This window comes from Passer domesticus, chromosome 4 (assembly GCF_036417665.1).
Source record: "Passer domesticus isolate bPasDom1 chromosome 4, bPasDom1.hap1, whole genome shotgun sequence".
Lineage (NCBI taxonomy): Eukaryota > Metazoa > Chordata > Aves > Passeriformes > Passeridae > Passer > Passer domesticus.
Window position 1 is genome coordinate 73,581,608 of NC_087477.1, and position 18,349 is coordinate 73,599,956.

At 38.5% G+C, this 18,349-nt stretch overlaps 1 long non-coding RNA gene across 1 annotated transcript; it reads left to right on the forward strand.

Annotated features, from left to right (window-relative positions):
* Nucleotides 1–1,310: 1,310 nt before the first annotated feature.
* Nucleotides 1,311–3,896, forward strand: LOC135299562 (uncharacterized). The gene is made up of 3 exons (XR_010361526.1): nt 1,311–1,444; nt 2,993–3,079; nt 3,618–3,896. It is a non-coding gene; the product is annotated as an uncharacterized LOC135299562 (long non-coding RNA).
* The last annotated feature ends 14,453 nt before the right edge of the window (nt 3,897–18,349 follow it).

Below are 18,349 nucleotides of genomic sequence, written 5' to 3' on the forward strand. Positions count from 1 at the left end.
TCAAAATTGTTTATGAAAATGTTGTATATTCCAAAATCCAGTGCCAGCCTTGAGGGATCATATCAAAAATTACTTGAGTTCCATAGTATTTTCCCTTTCATGACTATTTCTAGGGGTTCGTGGGCCACTTTTGAATTCACTTATTATGTGCTTTATTAATAAAGCATATAATAATGAAGTGTTGATTTTTAGATCAGATGATCAGTTGGTTGTGCATAAGTCAAATGCCTTATAAAAGTTTAAATACATCCTCACAAATATTTTTTTAAAGAAAATTTTGACCTCGTCACATAAGTAAGATTTGGTCCTTAAGTTCTGCTTTCTATAAAATCATCATCCCTGGCTGTAATTATATACCAGCATTGGACCTAAATGAGAAATTTTAGCATGTTAAATTAACTGGCTTGTAATCATGTTGACTGTCTTACCTGCTTTTCCTAAATGTATGGGCACGAATTAGCAATCCTATGTATTTGTTAAAAATATACAGGAGAGGCAGTTACGTTGTTAGGAAGTGTAGCCTGTTACTGAACAGTAAGAAAAATTTTGAGCATGTTGTCAAAATATTTTATCATTTAAAAAGGCTAATCTGGGGAAATTATTTTTGTCACATGAGACCTTTTTTACTTTAATACTGTTTTCAATTGAAGAAAAAATTAAATGAAGTACTATTAGTTAATAGTTAATGTGTTTGCTTAATATGAGCTTAATCAAAGCATCTCCTCCTCTCAATGAAATCCTTTGTCTCATGTAAATAAAGCAAATTAAATATAATTTATATCAAATCACTAGTTAAAGCATCATGGCAAAACAGGAAGCAGGAGGATGCTTTAATTGTTGGTTTTGTCCACATTTTCATGCCCCTTAGAAGTCAAATCAACCTGTGCATGATTGAAATTCAGAGCATGTGTCCTTGGTTCAAGGACAGATTGAGCATCTGGTAAGAGTGGCAAGCTCATTCTTTGTATTGGCAGAAAATAAAGCTGAATCTATTTTAACCAGATAGAGGCAGGGAAATTCAACACCTTATGGGTGAGAAGCAAGAGACAGGAGAGAGACATCATCAGAGGTGGCTGAGAGGCAGCCTGGAGCTGAGTGGAAATGCAGAGTCCCCAGAGACAGCTGCAATCGAGCTGCAGGTGTCACACAGGTGAAGGAATGAGCTAAACAAAGAGATTTGGTGCCTTTTCAAGATAAAATAGAGCACCAATGGGAAATCCTTAAACAAACATGAGAAGAGGCAAAGGAAGAGCATGGCAGAAGTGTGTGTGGGAAAGATGAACCCAGAGCTCCTTCAGATCAGGAAAGGTAAGAGTATAAATCACAGGTTTCATTTTGTGGTAACACAAAATTAATCTGGCTGAAATTCCTGATGGAAGATTTCCAGCAGGAAGACAAACAACCATACCCAGGTCACCTGAACAAGGGGACAGCTCTGATGGTGGTAGGTTGTGTACTTTGAATGCCAGGATATGGACATGTGTAGCTGTCATGTTGGCATCAGGAAATGGTGTTCCCCAAGGCAGAGAGCCCACAGCAGAGAAGAAGGAATGATCAAAGTCTGTGCTATGTAATATCACTGTACATTTGACTTTATCTTCTGTGTTGCTCTGTGTTCCAGGAGCAAGCAGACATACTTCTGTATGCCAATAATTATGATGTTTTTGATGATATATTCTTCAAGAGCAACCTTGTTCAACTTGACAAATACATACAGTTTTTTGTGATTTATTAAAATATCCTGTTTCACTTGTATGCTCCTGTTTACTCTCTTTCTGGAACAACGTAGTGAAGAAGCAATTTTCAGAACTGTTGTGACAGTAGGGAGGTAACTTAATTTATTGCTGGGCAAGGCTGGCAGAGAACTCCCTCTTCACAGGGAGCAAGGGGAAAACAGGAAAGGATGTGCATTTAGATGCTTCCAGAGCTAATCTTCTAAAACTTGAAGCACTAAAGCAATTAAACTCCTATCTTGTTTGATCACAATTGAAATAACTCTGAAATAATAAAAAGGAGCATATTTTTTTCAACGAGGAGCACTGATAAAGCAGTACTTAAACAAAAGGGCATCAAGCAGAGGACATGAGTAGCAGTATCAGAGTCAGAACAAGGTGTTTTTTTTCTCAGAATTTTGTTATATTTCCTCTGCACTGCTTCTTAGATAACAATGAATATGTTTTAAGGGTTATCATGGTATCCATGTGCACTATTACTTTCTAAATGTTTGATTTTATTTAATTGCCATCAGATGACATTGTGTCTAGAACTGCTTCAGAGTTAATTGTGCAGAGTGAAATGATAGGATGTCACAAATATCTAGCAAGGTCAAATGCACCCACAATTTAACAAAGATCAGAACAGCTCTGTGAGCAGATTCTAGTTTACATTTTTGTACCATTATTTCATTGCAAAATGATCCCATTTATTAGATTATGTTTACCTGGTTAACAGCAGAAGGAAAAAAAGTCATCATTATGCAATATACTTGTGGAACTAAGGTAGTAGAAAAAGAAGAAAAATAACCTTTGTCTCTAATTTACATTAAGCCAAAATTTATTTTGTTTCCTTATGTTTCCAGCTTGAATTGTAGATTCAAATGACAACACAAATCATGCAGGGACAATAAGCTTTGTAAATCAGAAATGTAAAATAATATGTTGAAGTCATGTAAGAAGTTTCAAACAGACATTTAAAACTAATTTTGTTTTGTGCTCTTAGTTCTGCTTTACCAGTTTGGGACACAAGACAGAGGCCCTTTGAAGTCCATTTCAAAACAAGATTTGCAGTGCTTAGTTTGTTATCTAAGAGTCATAGACTTTAACAGAATACCCAAGCTTCAACAAATGACATTTTTTTTCACTAAATAAATGATGTGCTTTCATTATTTACAGAATTTCTGTCCTTAAATTCTTTGAACAGTTGTGCTGATAAATTTAATGTATTACTCCCTAGAAGCTTTGTATATTCTTATGCAATGAAATAATTTCAACAGATGGTGAGTGTATAACCCCAGAATTCCAGTGGATGTCAGCAAGATGTGCTTGACTAGGTTTATCCTTGAGGAATCAGATATTGCCAGGTAAGAAATGGGTCTGATTACCCAGTTCTGGCATTCCTCTCAACATTTTCTGTATGTCCAGGATTCTTATGCAGTACCAGAAATATTCTGAGTCATTATTACATTGTGAATTAATTTTTTCACTGGAAGTTATTATTTTATGTGTTTTTCTTCAAGGACATGTACTTTTATCCTGCATTTTTTACAAATAAAAGGGAAATCTGCAATGTTAATGATATTTGCAGATAACATGAAATTTAGAAGAGACAGAGAAATAGTCAAACAGGAAAATGAGAGCAATTCGGAATGCCTGTGGAAGACAGAAAGGAGTTGATTCTATATGGTCAAACTCAAGAGAAAAAATAAATAGACCAAACAGTGAAAAAGCCAGTGCTAGGGAGAAAGTTTATACTAAACACTGGATGGCAGACTTACAAATTCAGTTATTTTAAGATTAAATTTCTCTAATGGTTTTTGTAGCAATACTCATCCAAATTCAAAATATTAGAGAAATTATCTTCAGAATACATTGTTATAACACCATGACATTATTTTAAAGATTTTACAGCTGAGAAGCTGGTACACATGTAGATGTAGCCTTCAGAGAGCAGAGCATTCTCAAGAGAAGCGATTTTCTGGCTTAAACTAAAGACAAGCTCAAGAGACATTCACCAATTGAAGCCATGGAAGTTCTGCCAGACTGAAGCCAGAGAGGTCCTCTTTCAACAACAGGAAAAGAAGTTGTGCTACTTTAGTGCTGATATGAATTTTAACACTAGAACTGTTGAGTTTCACTAAAAAGAAAGAAATAAATGGAGTTTACAGTGAGTTTACATTATAGGCAGAAAGACCTTTTTATGTGTCTCCACTAGTAACATATAAGGGTATTTACCCTTGGATTGAGAAGATATGCCTGCTTTTTTTGTGACTGTTTGGGATCGCACTTAAGTTAAAGATATGCTTCAAATTGTTAACACCCAGCATCCCCTATGCAATGTTGGTTTATATGTGTCAAATAACACTTTATCGCTAGTGTTATTCAGTTTCAGTGGAAGGATTGCCTCAGTCTTCAAGGTAGCCAAGATTTCTGCTGCAAAGTTTGCAGGAAAGGGCTTTACCCATGGAGAAGACAATGGCTTTTTGTCTAGAGCACTTTTAGGGTTCATGGATGTGACCCAACCTGGTATGCTCATTCTGCAGCAGAAACTTGAATCAAAATTTGCTTTGTTCAGTAAGTGGGGTGTCTGAGTCATCTGTCTACAGGTAATCTTTCAGTCCTTCTTCTTGACATTTTTCTACTTTATATTAAAAATGTACAGTTAATTTTCAATATTGTTTTACCTCTGTGGAATTAGAAAGGAAATCATCTACTGTTCTTTTTTCCTCCGCAAGATCTAATTTTGATTTGCTTTATTTAAAATCTACTTGTAAGAAATCTCACAAAAGAATGTTTAAAACTTAAAAAAAAACCTGACTGCTGATTAGTATATTAATATTCATTCCCACTTTCTTCTTCTTGCTGGGACCATTTTGTCACTGCAGAGGACAGGATATAACATTTACTTGGGATGCCATTCTCTCCCTTGCTCCCTCCCCTTTGTAAGAGCATTGAGCTGAACTCTAACCATGGTTTGGGACTAGACTATTGCTGTGCCTCATGGTGATATGCAGAGAAATGTGTGAAACAGGGTGTGTTGTGCCCCCAGGCATGGCTCAGGAACACAAATTGCACTATCCCAGAGCAGCCCCACAGCATATCTTTCTTCCCCAGCAGATGGTCCCTCTCCTCCAGGAGCCTGTCTCAGCAAGGAGTCTTGGGCAGTGTTTCTGCGAGCTCTGCTTGCGTTGTGCAGAGACAGTCATGATTGTCTGTTTGCTTTCTCAGTCAGCATTTCAAAATATTTTGTTGCTTTAAAGACGAGCAAAGGAATGGGATAAAAATCTTCACCAGATGGCAGCCTCACAGAAAAGAAGGTGCTGCCTTTTCTCACTTTGTGATTTGTTGAAGCTTCCTACTCTTGCTGTTTTAATTTCACTTCGTTGGCATGTTCCCAGTGAACCTGTTTTCCCCATATGTGAATATTCTTTTTGTCTAATCTGAGGTAACACTGCTGGCAAATGTCCTTGGATGTAAAGTGCTCCTTTCTTTTTTGTCTTGTGATCAATAGTACTTGTTTTTTTCTATCAAACATATCTTTATATGTGGTCCAACAACAGGCCAACATAAAAGCATCATGTTATTTGACTACTTTTTCTTGTGTGTAAATGGATGCTCAAGGATATTTATTTGCATCTAAGGCAAATGGTAAGTTTAGGTCATGTCTCTTGGGTTTCCAAGACCTCAAGATAATGTATCCCCATATTCCTGAAATTAGTTTTTCACATGTTTTTCTACATAACTTGGCTATTGCCACATGATGGGTATGCTTTGCAGCGTGCAGTCTACCTATTTATACAAATAAAGGGAAAAAGAATTGAAGTTTATCCCATTGTACATCAAATGAGGGAAAACACAGGGAAAGTAAACACTGGTTTGCCACAGATTTATCTTTTGCAGGACTGAACTTCTAGACTGAACTTTACCTCTTGCCTTGTAAAGAGGGACTAGTACAGTGAAAAATACCCAAGGAGAGATAGGCTGGCTATGCTTGTTTTACTAAACAAGTGTGCAAGGGCCTTGATAGTGGCTTTGATGGAAAATGACACGGCACCTTTGCATCCAGCTTTTTCCCCTTCCCAGAGTGACCTATATTATATACCTGGACATTTTCTCTGAGATTTGTAGTTAGCATAGGACAAAGCTGCACTTGAGAAGCCAAAGGTTTAGCAATATCAGCTAAACATGGCAAACTTGGTCTGACTTTTATTTTTTTATTATTATAGCTGTAGCCTCAATCCCAACTGAATTAACTTAGACAGATGGAGTGTGGTTTAAAAGCACTGAAGATGTCCAGACAGAAACGAATAGATTAATTCTCATTTTAACTTGGCTAAAGTCCTGCTTAAGTTCTTCTGGTTAAGTATTTTCTCTTCTTCCATAAGGAGAAAAGGCCTTTTAGAATAGCTATTAGTCCTCCCCTTGGGGAAATTCCCAGAAGTTTAAGGCTGGGTGCAGCTTATTCCTGGACTGACTAATTTGAAAGAAATATTTGAATCCACATCTGCTTCCAATTCAGAGGAAGGAGATGAAGAGTTCTTTGTCTGAAGGTCGTGGTTTGGAGCCATTCTACTTTGTATTAAACAATCATCCAATGACAGGAGAAGGTGAGAAAATAAGAGAACAGACAGTATTTGCAAGCAGAGTGGTGAGCCTGCTTAGTGGTGGATCTGCAGTGATACACAGCAAATCAATAATAAAGATGATTTCTGTTCCTGCTTTTGCTGATGTACCACCCTAAAAGATGTGAGTTTGGGAGCTTACGACTGGGTGATTGTGGAACTGGCTGTCAACATGAATGTTCTTCTCTTTTCAGTAGAAATGGATGTGGGAAATGGAACCATTCCTGAAGCCATGCCCTATTGATGTTGGTGTCTTGTGATCAGGAGCTTATTTTGCTGGGTCACTGTGCACATCTCTATATATATCTATCTCTATCTCCACATTTATATATAAACAATCAAGGAATATATTTTCTGACTTCACAGACCTCTGCACATTAACTGATATTTCTGAAATGATTCTTTCTTTTGTTTCATTTAAACAACTTCTGGGCATTTAGTGTGGAGAAAATAAAGAGGTTGAGAGATGTGTTTTCTTTTTCTCATTAATTCTGTTAGATGCATAAGGACTGTAGAGTAATTAACATATTGATTTAGAGTAAATATAAATTAGCCTCATAATTTCTCACGTGAAAGCTTGGGGAATAAAAGCTTGATAATAGTGCTAGAAAAATGTTTTGATTTTCCATGGATGTAAATTTTATGGCCAAGGAATGGGAAGGAAAGGAGGGTTATACATCAAGCACTGACATTCTCTTTCATCTAACAGATTTCATCCTTCCAGCTTTCAACATCAAGAGCTAAAGACAGACCCTAATGAATGTGATTAAGATATGCCCTCTTACATCAGGGCTGAACGTTATGCCTGGTTATTTGAAGGGGAATAATAAAAACCACATAGCTGTATTTTACTTGGCTAGATCTCTCCTTGTATTAACCAACATACTGCAGAAAAGTTATGGGATAATGAAATTTTATATGGGGACTTTTAAACATAAAACGAGTGTAAATTACTGAAAATGTATGGGTCATTTATTCAACTACTGTAGTGTTATTCTGGCTAGATCAAACATTTGGCTAGTGGACTAGAATTTTTTTTTTTAGATGAAAGAAATCAATAAGAAATAGTATTGTCCTCAGCCCCATAGTCAGCATGACCTCTGTCTCTTGTAGATTCTTCTGTTCAGCTATAAAAGAGTCATGGGGCTATGTTCTGAGCCTACAGAAAATCTATTTGCTTCAGTGCAATCAAGCAGGAACAGTAATATATTACTAGTAGTAATATTTTACTAGTGTATTCAATCACCATGTTAATTAAAATGAGACTTAAAGGGACCTATACCTGGAAGATTAGATCATGAAATCTGGTCTCTAAATACTTAAATATTTAAAATATCTCAGTCAAAGCTGCCGTTAGGGTGGAATTCTCTTGGGGAAAAAGTGCTCAGCCTTGCTCGTTGGTGATTTCCAGCATCCAAGTATCCTTGTGAGATGTAAGTCTGAGAACATAACAGTGTTAACTAATTGTAGATCTTTGATCAGAATTTAAGAGGGACGAACTGAGTTCAAATTAAAGAACTGTCTTGCTCAGACTGTGGTTCTAATGGATTGTTGGGGAAGGAGAGCAATAAACAGGGCAGGTATTTCCCTGTTCTGTCCTGCATCTTGCACACATCCTAACATGTCCCAAAGCCATGTATTTCTAGCAGTTAGTATCTTTATCTGCTAGCTGTAGTGGATACAGAGCTTATGGAGATTACAAAGCCCTTTGTGTGGATTTAAAGCAGAAAAACAACACAATCTTCATTTCTGTTTGTCTTCCTTCAAGGAAAGATACTCCGTTCCTTTCTTGCTTCACTCTCTCAGCACCTGCCACCTTCCTCATTAGATATTCAGGTGAAGCGATGGGAAAGACTTTGGCTGAGATCTTTCTGCTTCCTTCTGCCAGGAAGAAATTCACTGAATCACATCCCAGATCGTGTTGAATTTGAATATCACCCATAACAGACAGATGAGCAGAGCCTTATCACAGCACTCCTCCTGCCTGGGGTGTGATGAGGTGAGGGGACTGTGACAGTGAATCTTCTGGGACCGCAGCACCCAGGTGCAGAGCATCCATGTGTCCTAAGTGTGATGGAATGAAAACTCCAGAGGGAATTTGTGTTGCAGATCATGTAAACAGGCAATTCCAAGGCCATAAAAAAGTAAATTTCTATGGTACAGCACTTGGAGACTAAACTCTAGGGTACAGCTTGTGCCTATGCACTCTGAAACTTCTCAGAGAGTCAAAAATGTGAGTGTGCTCTAGAGCATGCAGATGAAGCCACATAAATCTCTGCCCTCACAGACAAACTGTGGTCCTGCAGTACAAGCTAAAGCCATATATTTAAAATAAGAGAAGGTTCTCTTCTTGTCCTAGCCTTTTTCCTGATACACTTTGGTGAAGTTAAATACAGCTCTGTAGCCAAATGAAATAAATTTTTGGTGAGAGTGAATAAGGATGTATGGAGAGAAAAATATTTTTATTTGTCTATTCAAGTCTTGTATAAACTCTCCTAAACATTGAATTTGATTAAATGTCAAAGCCAATTCACTTGGGATCAGAAACTCTACATTTTGAAGGAAGTTCATGTCAGGATAAACCTCCTTTCAAAATATTGTTACAAGCCTAGTACAAAGGTTCAAGTTGATTCCCCTTCTCCTGGACTTATTCCAGCTTGAATGAACAGGACCTGGTGGCTGCTCTCTAACTACTCCCAGGCAGTCTTTCCTAGCAGGCAACCACTGTGAAAATGTCACAGCTAATCATAATATTTAAAATCACTGGCACTATTAAACATGCAGCATTTGTTAAGGAACATTAAAGAACAGCAATAAATGGTTTTCTGTGTAGTTTGAGATCTGGCTGTACCAGAAACAAAATATTTGTCACATCAAGAGCTTTTAATGATTGAATATATACCAGAAGTAAACATGCCTAATGTAAATAATTTGTTGGTCAGATGTGAAAGCTGGGACTAGCCTTAGGTCTGTTCCCTGTTGGAGATCAGGGTCTTTCAGTGCTTCTTTTCCTTTTCCTGCCCTCCCAGACTCTTATCCAGACTGTTTTCCCAAGGTCTGCCAGAGCAGCCCTCGTCTGTGTGCTTGTAAACAGCTTTCTGTGCATCTTTCCTGCTGGATTTCTCCCCAGCAGTAACACAATGAAAATGTTGATGCCCTGTTGTGTGAAGGTGGCTGTCCAAGCCCATCCTGCGGGGCCCACGATGAAGCACAGTGGCAAACTGGCTGCCCTGGCAGTGCTGGCTCCCTCTCACTTCCACCTTCTGCTGAGAGGCTGAAAAGCATCTTGGAGTATGTTGCTAAGAGCAGTTTTTTATTTCTTCAGAAGAACCTTATGAAAATGGGTAACCAGGTTCATTAGACTGGACAGTGGATCCAGGGACTCACCAGGGTTAATTGCTGTTTATAATGATTAGCACAAGAGCTACCTCCCGTAAATTCCGTTTGCAAGGAATGGGGAGCAGTAAACACTGAACACAGGGAGGGTTCTGCAGTCTGGCTAAGCTGCTTGCTACTGGATGAAAGGGAATGCATTCCTGATTTTCTCCATGAACTCTGAATGAATCGTGGTGCCTGCTCAGGTGTTGCTGTATCACAGGGGATAGCAAACCCTGCCCCTGTATCTTCTTTAGAGAAAAAACTGCTACAGATTTCTTTCCCTGTAGATACATTTACAGGACAGGAAAAGCTAAAAATCACTTAGGACAGAAGTGAGTGGTGTTCTGATGCAATGAATATGCTTGCAAAGTCCTCTACACACTCACCAATATCCAGAGCACACCTATTCAGTTTAAGTTGTATAAACAAAAGGACAGAATCAAGCAAAAATTAGTCATAACACTGTTTTGTTTCTTGCTATGAATTCTATAAAAGTCACAGCAGTTTTAGAATCTAAACACTGTTTTTATTTCAAACCCACTGATGCATCATTAATTCCTGCACAGAGTAAGAATTTCATCATGAGACATTGTAGAACAGTTTTGCAAGTTAAAGCAAGCTACGCACTAATGTGATCTGTGACTAGACCACAATTCACTTTGGATTAGGAGATGATACTGAGATCCATTTTTCAGGATCTACCTGTATTTTTCCATGCAGCAGTGAGCGTGGCCTTTTGAATAGCCTTCTTCCTTTTAGGAACTGAAATACTTCAAGGACCTATCCAGCTTGTGAGAAATGTTTCATTTTTTCTTTTCACTAGCATAAATATTTGTACAAAGTTTTGTTCCTTGCATATTATAAATACTGATCAAGTGTTTATATGCCTGAAAATCCTACAAATAAGGGTCTCAAGGGAATATAATATAGGAATTATGCACTTACTGATTATTATCTCTGTGTGATTTTTTCAAGTTAATCTCTAAAACCAGGTTAGTTTGTTACACAGGCTGTTTAGAATGCATATTTTTCTTGGCATTTTATCTACATGTGTGTGAATATTTATATGTGTGTGTAGGTAAGGGTAGTTTACTTAGAAATGCATTATAAACTAGTTTTTCTTAACTTCCCTGTAGCTACTGGCTGACTTTCAAGCAATCACAGGACAATCCATCATAAAAATTCTTGATTTGTATTCTGATTATAGGAACATTGATGCTATTTGAATACATTTGCCATATGCATTATGCATACAGAAATATGCATATTATGAAATGCATTTATCTATTTTCTCACTCGTGATATTTTTGCATGCTAGCCCAGGTTTCTGTAAGCAGCTTTTCAAGGGGAACTTTTGAGCACCCAAATGAAATTAATCTGATTTTATCTTTTTTATTTGTGCTGAGCAGAGACCAAGGTATTTGCTGTGTGCCTTGTGAGATGACTTTTTAGCAGACTAAATGTTGACCAGTATTAGACTGTTACAGCTGTCCAGGAGCAAAGTCAAGTTATTGCCAGCAGCCCATTACCTGCTGCAGCACAAGTGAAGCTCTTTGGGGAGCTGCAGCATTTCAGCAGGAGGCCCTTCTGCCACAGCTGGTGTGAAGTTTGTGCATGGGCTGTTCTCAGAGAACAGGCAGCCCCTCTCCCTCTGGGGCTTTGCTAAGGCCTGGAGAAACCAACATGGATATTGAAATGAAAGCAAAGACATCTCTCCCCTTCCAACCCCCCTGGCAAGGAAACACAAAGCACAAAGAGTTTGTGTTCTGCTCCTCTTACAGGGAGTGTACACAAGCACAAAGTTTCTGTAAAATTCTGTTTTCTGCACTGGAAGGGCATGACACGTGTTTGCTCTGTTTCACTGGTGTGTGATGTCAGGCCATGGACCATCAGACTCAAAAATGTACTTGGGCAGCATGAACCACCTCCTGTCTCACACAATAGAGAGCCCAGTGCACAGGCAGAAGGCAGGAGCACGGTGTCCATGCTGTGAAAGCAGTCTGAACAGAAGAGAACCAGTTGGAAATACGACCTTTTATCAGCTGCAGGCTGTTGTCATGAGTGACAAAAGCAAATATGCCTGGCTCCTGTGTCTGGCTGGGAGCAAACAACACTGCAGCCTGACAGAAGCATTAAGAATTGCTGCTTCCCTCAGCATGGGAAAGATGTGGCTGATATTGATGGGAGCCTGAACCAAAGCCTGGGATATTCCTGCAAGTTACGTGCGACACTGGTGGGACCTCAGAGCAGGGATGTGTCACAGCTACAGAGAAAATGGAAGTTGGGCCCCTAGAGGAAGAAAATCTGTCCAGCTGCCTTCAGAAATGCACTGAAGAGGTGAGATTGAGCCAGTTACCCACCAGTGCTGATGGAGGAAGCCCTGGCTTGACACTTAATTTTAATCTTTTCAGTCCTGTAGCACTAAGAAATGTAAGCTGACAGCACAATACAGAGAGTTCTCAGAGGCTTAATGTGTTAGTGTCAAATGAAACAAAACCTGAGCTTAGCTTTTTAAAGGATTTTGTATGCTACAGATAGGAACTGAAAGGCTTTTATAAATCAGCTTTGTAGCTTTGGGGAAGGAAAGGGGGAGATGAGCATCAGGAAGGAATAGTGATGGAATAATTAAATGGATTAATGGATAGCAACAATAAAATGGGGCATTTGCCTACATAATTAGTACCTACTTTGGTTTCAGAAACTCAAGGTAATTGAAGCTGCAGATCATGCAGTAAGCTGAGAAGGATAAAAAGTACATTTTTAACATCTAGAAAAACTTGAAATTGTGATGATAATTACTTAATTCTAGGTTTGCTGGTTCCTTTGTTTCCACTTTCTGAGCTGTGCCACTTAATGTTGTACAAATAAATATTAATTTAGCCAGAAAAAGTATATTCTCATATAAAAAAAATATTTTAATTGGTGTGATGGAGAGGGGCTGAGGTTTGACTGACTGTGCCTTTTAAGTAAATCTTTCCTTCCTGCAAGGAGGAAGGAAAGTAGGAAAAGGCTCATGCAGAGCTGGGTGGCTGGGCTTGCATCTTTGAACACAGGTGGCAGCTCTACTTCAGTCCAGGATGGAGGTCTTGGCTGTTGCCAGTAACCTTCAGCTGCATGCTGCTGGTGTCTAAGTCTCCTGTTCAAGATATTTGTGGAGTTGCTGCCTTTTAATTTTAATGAAGAGAAGAAAAATATTTGAATAGCAGTTTTGCAGAACTGGTTTTGTGTGACCCCATCACACAAGTGGCTGAGCAGGCAGAGGTGGGCACAGAGCTTTCTGGAGCTTCAGCAACACCCTGGGGCAAAGACCTCCATCCATCCATTAGGAGAAAACTCATTCCTGCCACCTTGCAATGAGAACCATGATGCAAATCAAGAAAAACCTATGGAGAACAGGAAAAAATTTGTCTGATTTGTCTCTTCAGATCTGAGATAGATGTTCATGTTACAGGACTATCCATGAGATATTCTAGAGGAAAGAAAATGTCTCTTGGTAGCGTTGTTCAGTTGGTGGTCACGTTGCAGTGGGTAGCTTGGCTTTTGACAAGCAGACTTCTTCCAAGCCAAAACTGTTTTGTTAAAAAATCTCCAGGCAGTCATAATAGTGACAGCACAGTCTGAACCACTTACTATGGGTATCTTGTGTGCCATCAATCTCTCCTGAACAGCTGGTGGTTTCACCAAGGTGTGTGTCCTGGCACAGGCTTGACAAGTCACCCTGTGGGGAAACAGATTTCATAAAGGCTTCTACATCTTGGTGCCTGATTATACACAGTACAGGCGTGTATATACAGGCTGAGCAGATGGCTTTCCAACCTCTTTGATTTGAAGAGCTGAGCCTGTCTTTCTGATGCACTCTTCAGTAGTATTTAAATGGCTTCACAAAACACCAGGAAAACTTTTCAATTCTACTATTGCTTCTAAAGTACTTATGTGCTTGCAAAAATGCCAACTGCACTGGTGACCTGCACCTAAGTCCATTTCTCTGGCTGCATGAAGATAGTATGTGTGGGAGAAAATTCCATTTCATTTCAGTATCACTCAATTTTTCATAGTTCTTCTGGTAAAATTCTGTAGAATTTTGTTAGGATATTCTGTAGAGGTTGCTATCTGGTTTAAGTAGTTAACAGATGATGCCATTTATGAAATTCACAAAAGCTTAACCTGGGAAAATACCACAATGAATAAAACTCCCCTTTATTGCATTTAATTTCCATTTGATATTTACTTTTCTTTCTCTAACCTTTATTTATCCTTAAGTCCAGGACTTCATGGCTGGTTTACACTTAATTAAATACTTAAGCAGAAATCAGTATGCAGGTGTCTTACAAATCTGGTTCTTACATAACTTTGTTAACTGTCAAACAATGTGAAATGATTTAATAGGACACCATAATTTAGCAGATAATGAGGGAGTTAGGATAGCACATGCAGCTTGCTTTTTCTTATGAGTACTTGCATGTGATGATTTCTGAGGGCTTGTTAGCAGCAGACCCCCAGCCTCCACTGGCACTTAATACTGATTAAATTAAAAAGTGTTTAGTCCTTCTGTGAACACCTGCACTCAGAATAAAGTAGCCTTTGGTCAGCTTACCAGGAAGATCAATTATGCTAAATTGAAATAACATTTTCATTCCAATTAAAATGCAGGATTCCTGCTGCAGGAATTTAATGTGTGATCACTTCACTGCTGTAGGTGTGCACTGGATCCAGATGTTACTGTGGGTAAGGTGGAATTTAAAAACCAGAGGCAGCTGTCTGTGGGGACACCCTAAGATATATACAGTGGGTAAAAGGGGTAAATTATCTTCCATTTTCTGGGTGGCAGAAAGATGTACAAACACAGCTGCAAGAGTTGTTAAAGTTCAGCTCTTAATTCACAGCATCTTACCCCTTGTACCTCACCTGTGTGTTGAGAGCCTTCACTAATTCAGACTGACTTTCATTACTGCTCCCAAATAGATGAGCTTTCAGTCTTTTCACTCTCACTGTTAATTTGTTTGTTTTCTTTGTAAGAAAATGTTATTTCAATTACCTCCTGTTGGTTATTTCCCCTAACAAGGAACTGTCATTCGATAGCTGAAAGGGACAGGCTGTCCCAGGAGATTGCAGCTCCCCTTGAATTTCTGTATTCAGAGTTCTGTCTACACTGTCACTGAGGAAGCCTGGAATTGCTTAGGAGCTGAATTTGGAGAGAAGCAATCCCAAAACAGAGCAATGGAGCTGGCAACAATTCTACTGACAACAGTTGAACTACCGGCTCCTTTTTTAGCATAGCAGAAGCTCCATCTGTTTCCAATATTAAAGTATACACAGATAAAATGCTGCTCTGACAAATTGGATGTAAAGATGGTGTGGCCACAGTTTGCAAATATGCATTTCTTTAGCAAGACTGACAAAAATTGTATTTTGAAACATGAGCACTCCACAAGTTCTGGAATTTTAGTTCTGGAACTTCATGTTGCTGTATGTCATGGTCACTTTTTATTTGAGTCCCCTATGTGTCATGGTAGCTGTGAAATGAGCAGGCACCTGATTCTTTCAAGGCTGTTCAGTTGGTGCAGTAAAACCTTTCAAATCTCTTTAGTAAATAGATTTCTCTAAGAGCATCTCTGTAAGTTACATCTTTTATTACCAAATGTCAAAGTATTTTAACTCCATGATGGCAAGCAAGGGATAACCACAGCTGGCTTCTGACGTCAGCACAAAATGAGATCCACAGCAATATCTTTGCTAAATCTAGGGAACATTTTATCCTCATTCCTTCACCCCCATGCAGGATGAATCAGTGCTACCTCAATTAAAGGTGGTGGAGTTACAGTAGCCGAAAATAATTTTTAGGTGGTGGGGAAGTGCCAAAGTATATGTTATGTTTTATTTGAGATGGAATGCAGAAATACAGAGATTCATGTAGTTGTCTTGACCATACGAACTATTTCCATAAACCAGCTAGTTTTGGTGATTCCTTAAAAACTCTTTTATTTCAAGCAAAATAGATGTTTCAAGCTTCCTATCTTTTACTCTAGAACAGAACTGTGTATAGTTTGATCTTCCCAGGCGTAACTGGAGAAACAAACACAATTATTTTTCAGAGGATTCTTATGTAATAAGGCACCTGACTTGCACAAAATATAGTTGTTCACTGGCAACTAGTCAAAAATACACAGAACATTGGAAAGCTGAGAGAACTACAACAACAAAAAAGAATAGCAATTATAAGAGCAGAATGAGCCAGCATAAACCAAACAGTTAAAGGAAAAACAGGAACATAAAGAAACAGAAAGGAGCCAAAACAAAGCAGAAACAAAGCTGGAGAGACAGATAAGGCATTAGCAAAGTTGTAAATGTCTTGAAAGTTGGGATGAATTCTAGGAAAGTGCGTGTAAATAAGTTTTAGTTGTCTGTTCTTGTTTTACCTTTCCTTCTGTAGGCAACACTTCCACTGAGTAATGACTTATCTTTACCAGTCAGTATAATTGTTTAGCCTGATACACAGACATCCCACGCAAAATGTAAATCCAGAGTTTTGCAGCTGCTTGGGCCATTGCCCTGTCATCACTTGGACTGCACAAACAAGGACCCAGAGAGAACTAGAGCTGGCTTCCCACTGGGTTATTCCCTTCAGCTGACCTGCTTGTAGCATGGTTGAATATTGTATTTGCGGGGTGCCCTCGTGACAGGGAGGAATGATGAACCTGACTGCATGTTCTCAGAAGGCTAATTTATTATTTTATGGTACTTTATTACATTAAAGAATACTATACTATACTAAAGAATACAGAAAGGAATACAGAATGGATACTTACAGAAGGCTAAATAGATAATAATGAAACTCGTGACTCTGTCCAGAGTCCCAACACAGCTTGGCCACAATTGGCCATTAAGTCAAAAGAATTCACAGCAGAAACCCAATGAAATAACCACCTGTGGGTAAACAATCTCCAACCACATTCAAAAGAAGGAAAACACAGGAGGAGCAAATCAGATAATGTTTTCTTTTTTCTCTGAGGCTTCTCAGCTTCCCATTAGAAAAATCTTAGGTAAAGGGATTTTTCAGAAAATAAGAATGTGACAGTTGAACTCAACCATCTCCACCAGTCTTGTTCTGAGGAGTCTGGGCTGTTCCAGAGGTGGTGGAACCCCAGCCAGGGAGAGGTGCAAGATCTGAGAAGGCTCTTTGTCCTTGTGGAAGGCAAAGGTGAACAGGCAGCACGGGGGTAATCTGGTTTTCCTGTTCAGACATGAAGTCCACTGTGCTTTGGATCAGCTCTAGAACTTGACCTCAGGAAGATAACAATTCTTCTAGTCCACAATACTAATTTCAGGTTTAAACTCCAGTAATAAATGTTTTCTGTTGTCCCTCCCTGCAACCCCCCTTTTTTTTTTTTTTTTTTTTATTTCTTGGCAGTCAGAAACCTCCTTCTTCTGTTCCTGAGTCTTAAAATACAAAAAACACCAAGGACTTTCTGGGGTGTATGATCATAATGAAAGGGATTATTATGGGCTGTTGCTGCTGTTTCTCTGTTAATAAAGAATTAGCTATTTGAAGCAAAGGACATTGTCTGGAGTTCTACTATGCAACAAAGTTATCAAGGAGAAATAATGTAGCAGACAATGATTATTTCATAACTCATACAGAAAGCTATGATTAAATCTCATGATATGATTTATTGAATTTTGAGAAGAAAAAAGCTAAGGAAAGACAGAAGAATAAGAAGTACTGAATAGATGATGATTTACAGACAATAAGAAACTGCATCTGTGCTTCTGCCTCAGGTGTCAGACTTGGTCATCTCACAGATATGCACTCCTCAGTGTCATTAAAGGGAAAATTAAAAGCCATTTCCAGTTTTTTCAGTATGGTGGCATTGCATTTAAAGAAGCTTATGACTCACACTGTTTACTTCATCAGGGAGCCTGACATTTAGAAGGATGTATTTAGTAAGAGTGGTTGTATAGAGGAAGAAAATTAGTTTCTCTTAACTACACTTATATGTTAAGCACCAGCAATATGTTTAGATCCACATTAGAGATGAAGCCTAATTTTCTTCTCAGTCATGCCCATGTTAATTAGCAGTAATTCTAGTGGAGCAGCAAAGTGACTTGGTAAAGTGACAGCAAGTATGAGCTTTCCCTTCATATGTTGTTGCTGCTGTTGGCAACAGATGAATTTTGATACATTTATTTACATTAAACAGAACCCAAATGCATTAGACATACCAATGAAATGTTTTATTTAGCACTGGACAATTGTAGCTTTTGTGTTAATTTTTTATTGCAAAACGAAAGTAAACATCTGTGAAGACACTAACTAGAAAACACAATTTCAGTCTTTTTTTTTTTTTTTTTTGTGGCGTGGCAATAAACATTGTTAGCCTTGACTTTTTCAGTTGCACATCAGGCTGACATTTTCCTACAACAAAGGGGACATTTTCTTCTCCTTTTTAAAGATTTAACTTGTACTTTTCTCAGGAATTATTCTTCTTTGGTTATTACGACAAGCAGTGAGGGCTACAAGACCAATGTATTTCAGAAGCTTAAAAATCTCTGTTTATGCAACAGAGACACATCTTTTCAGCACAGAAGGGCTATGAGTGCCAAAGGGGGAATGGACAAAGCCTACTTTTCTGAGTA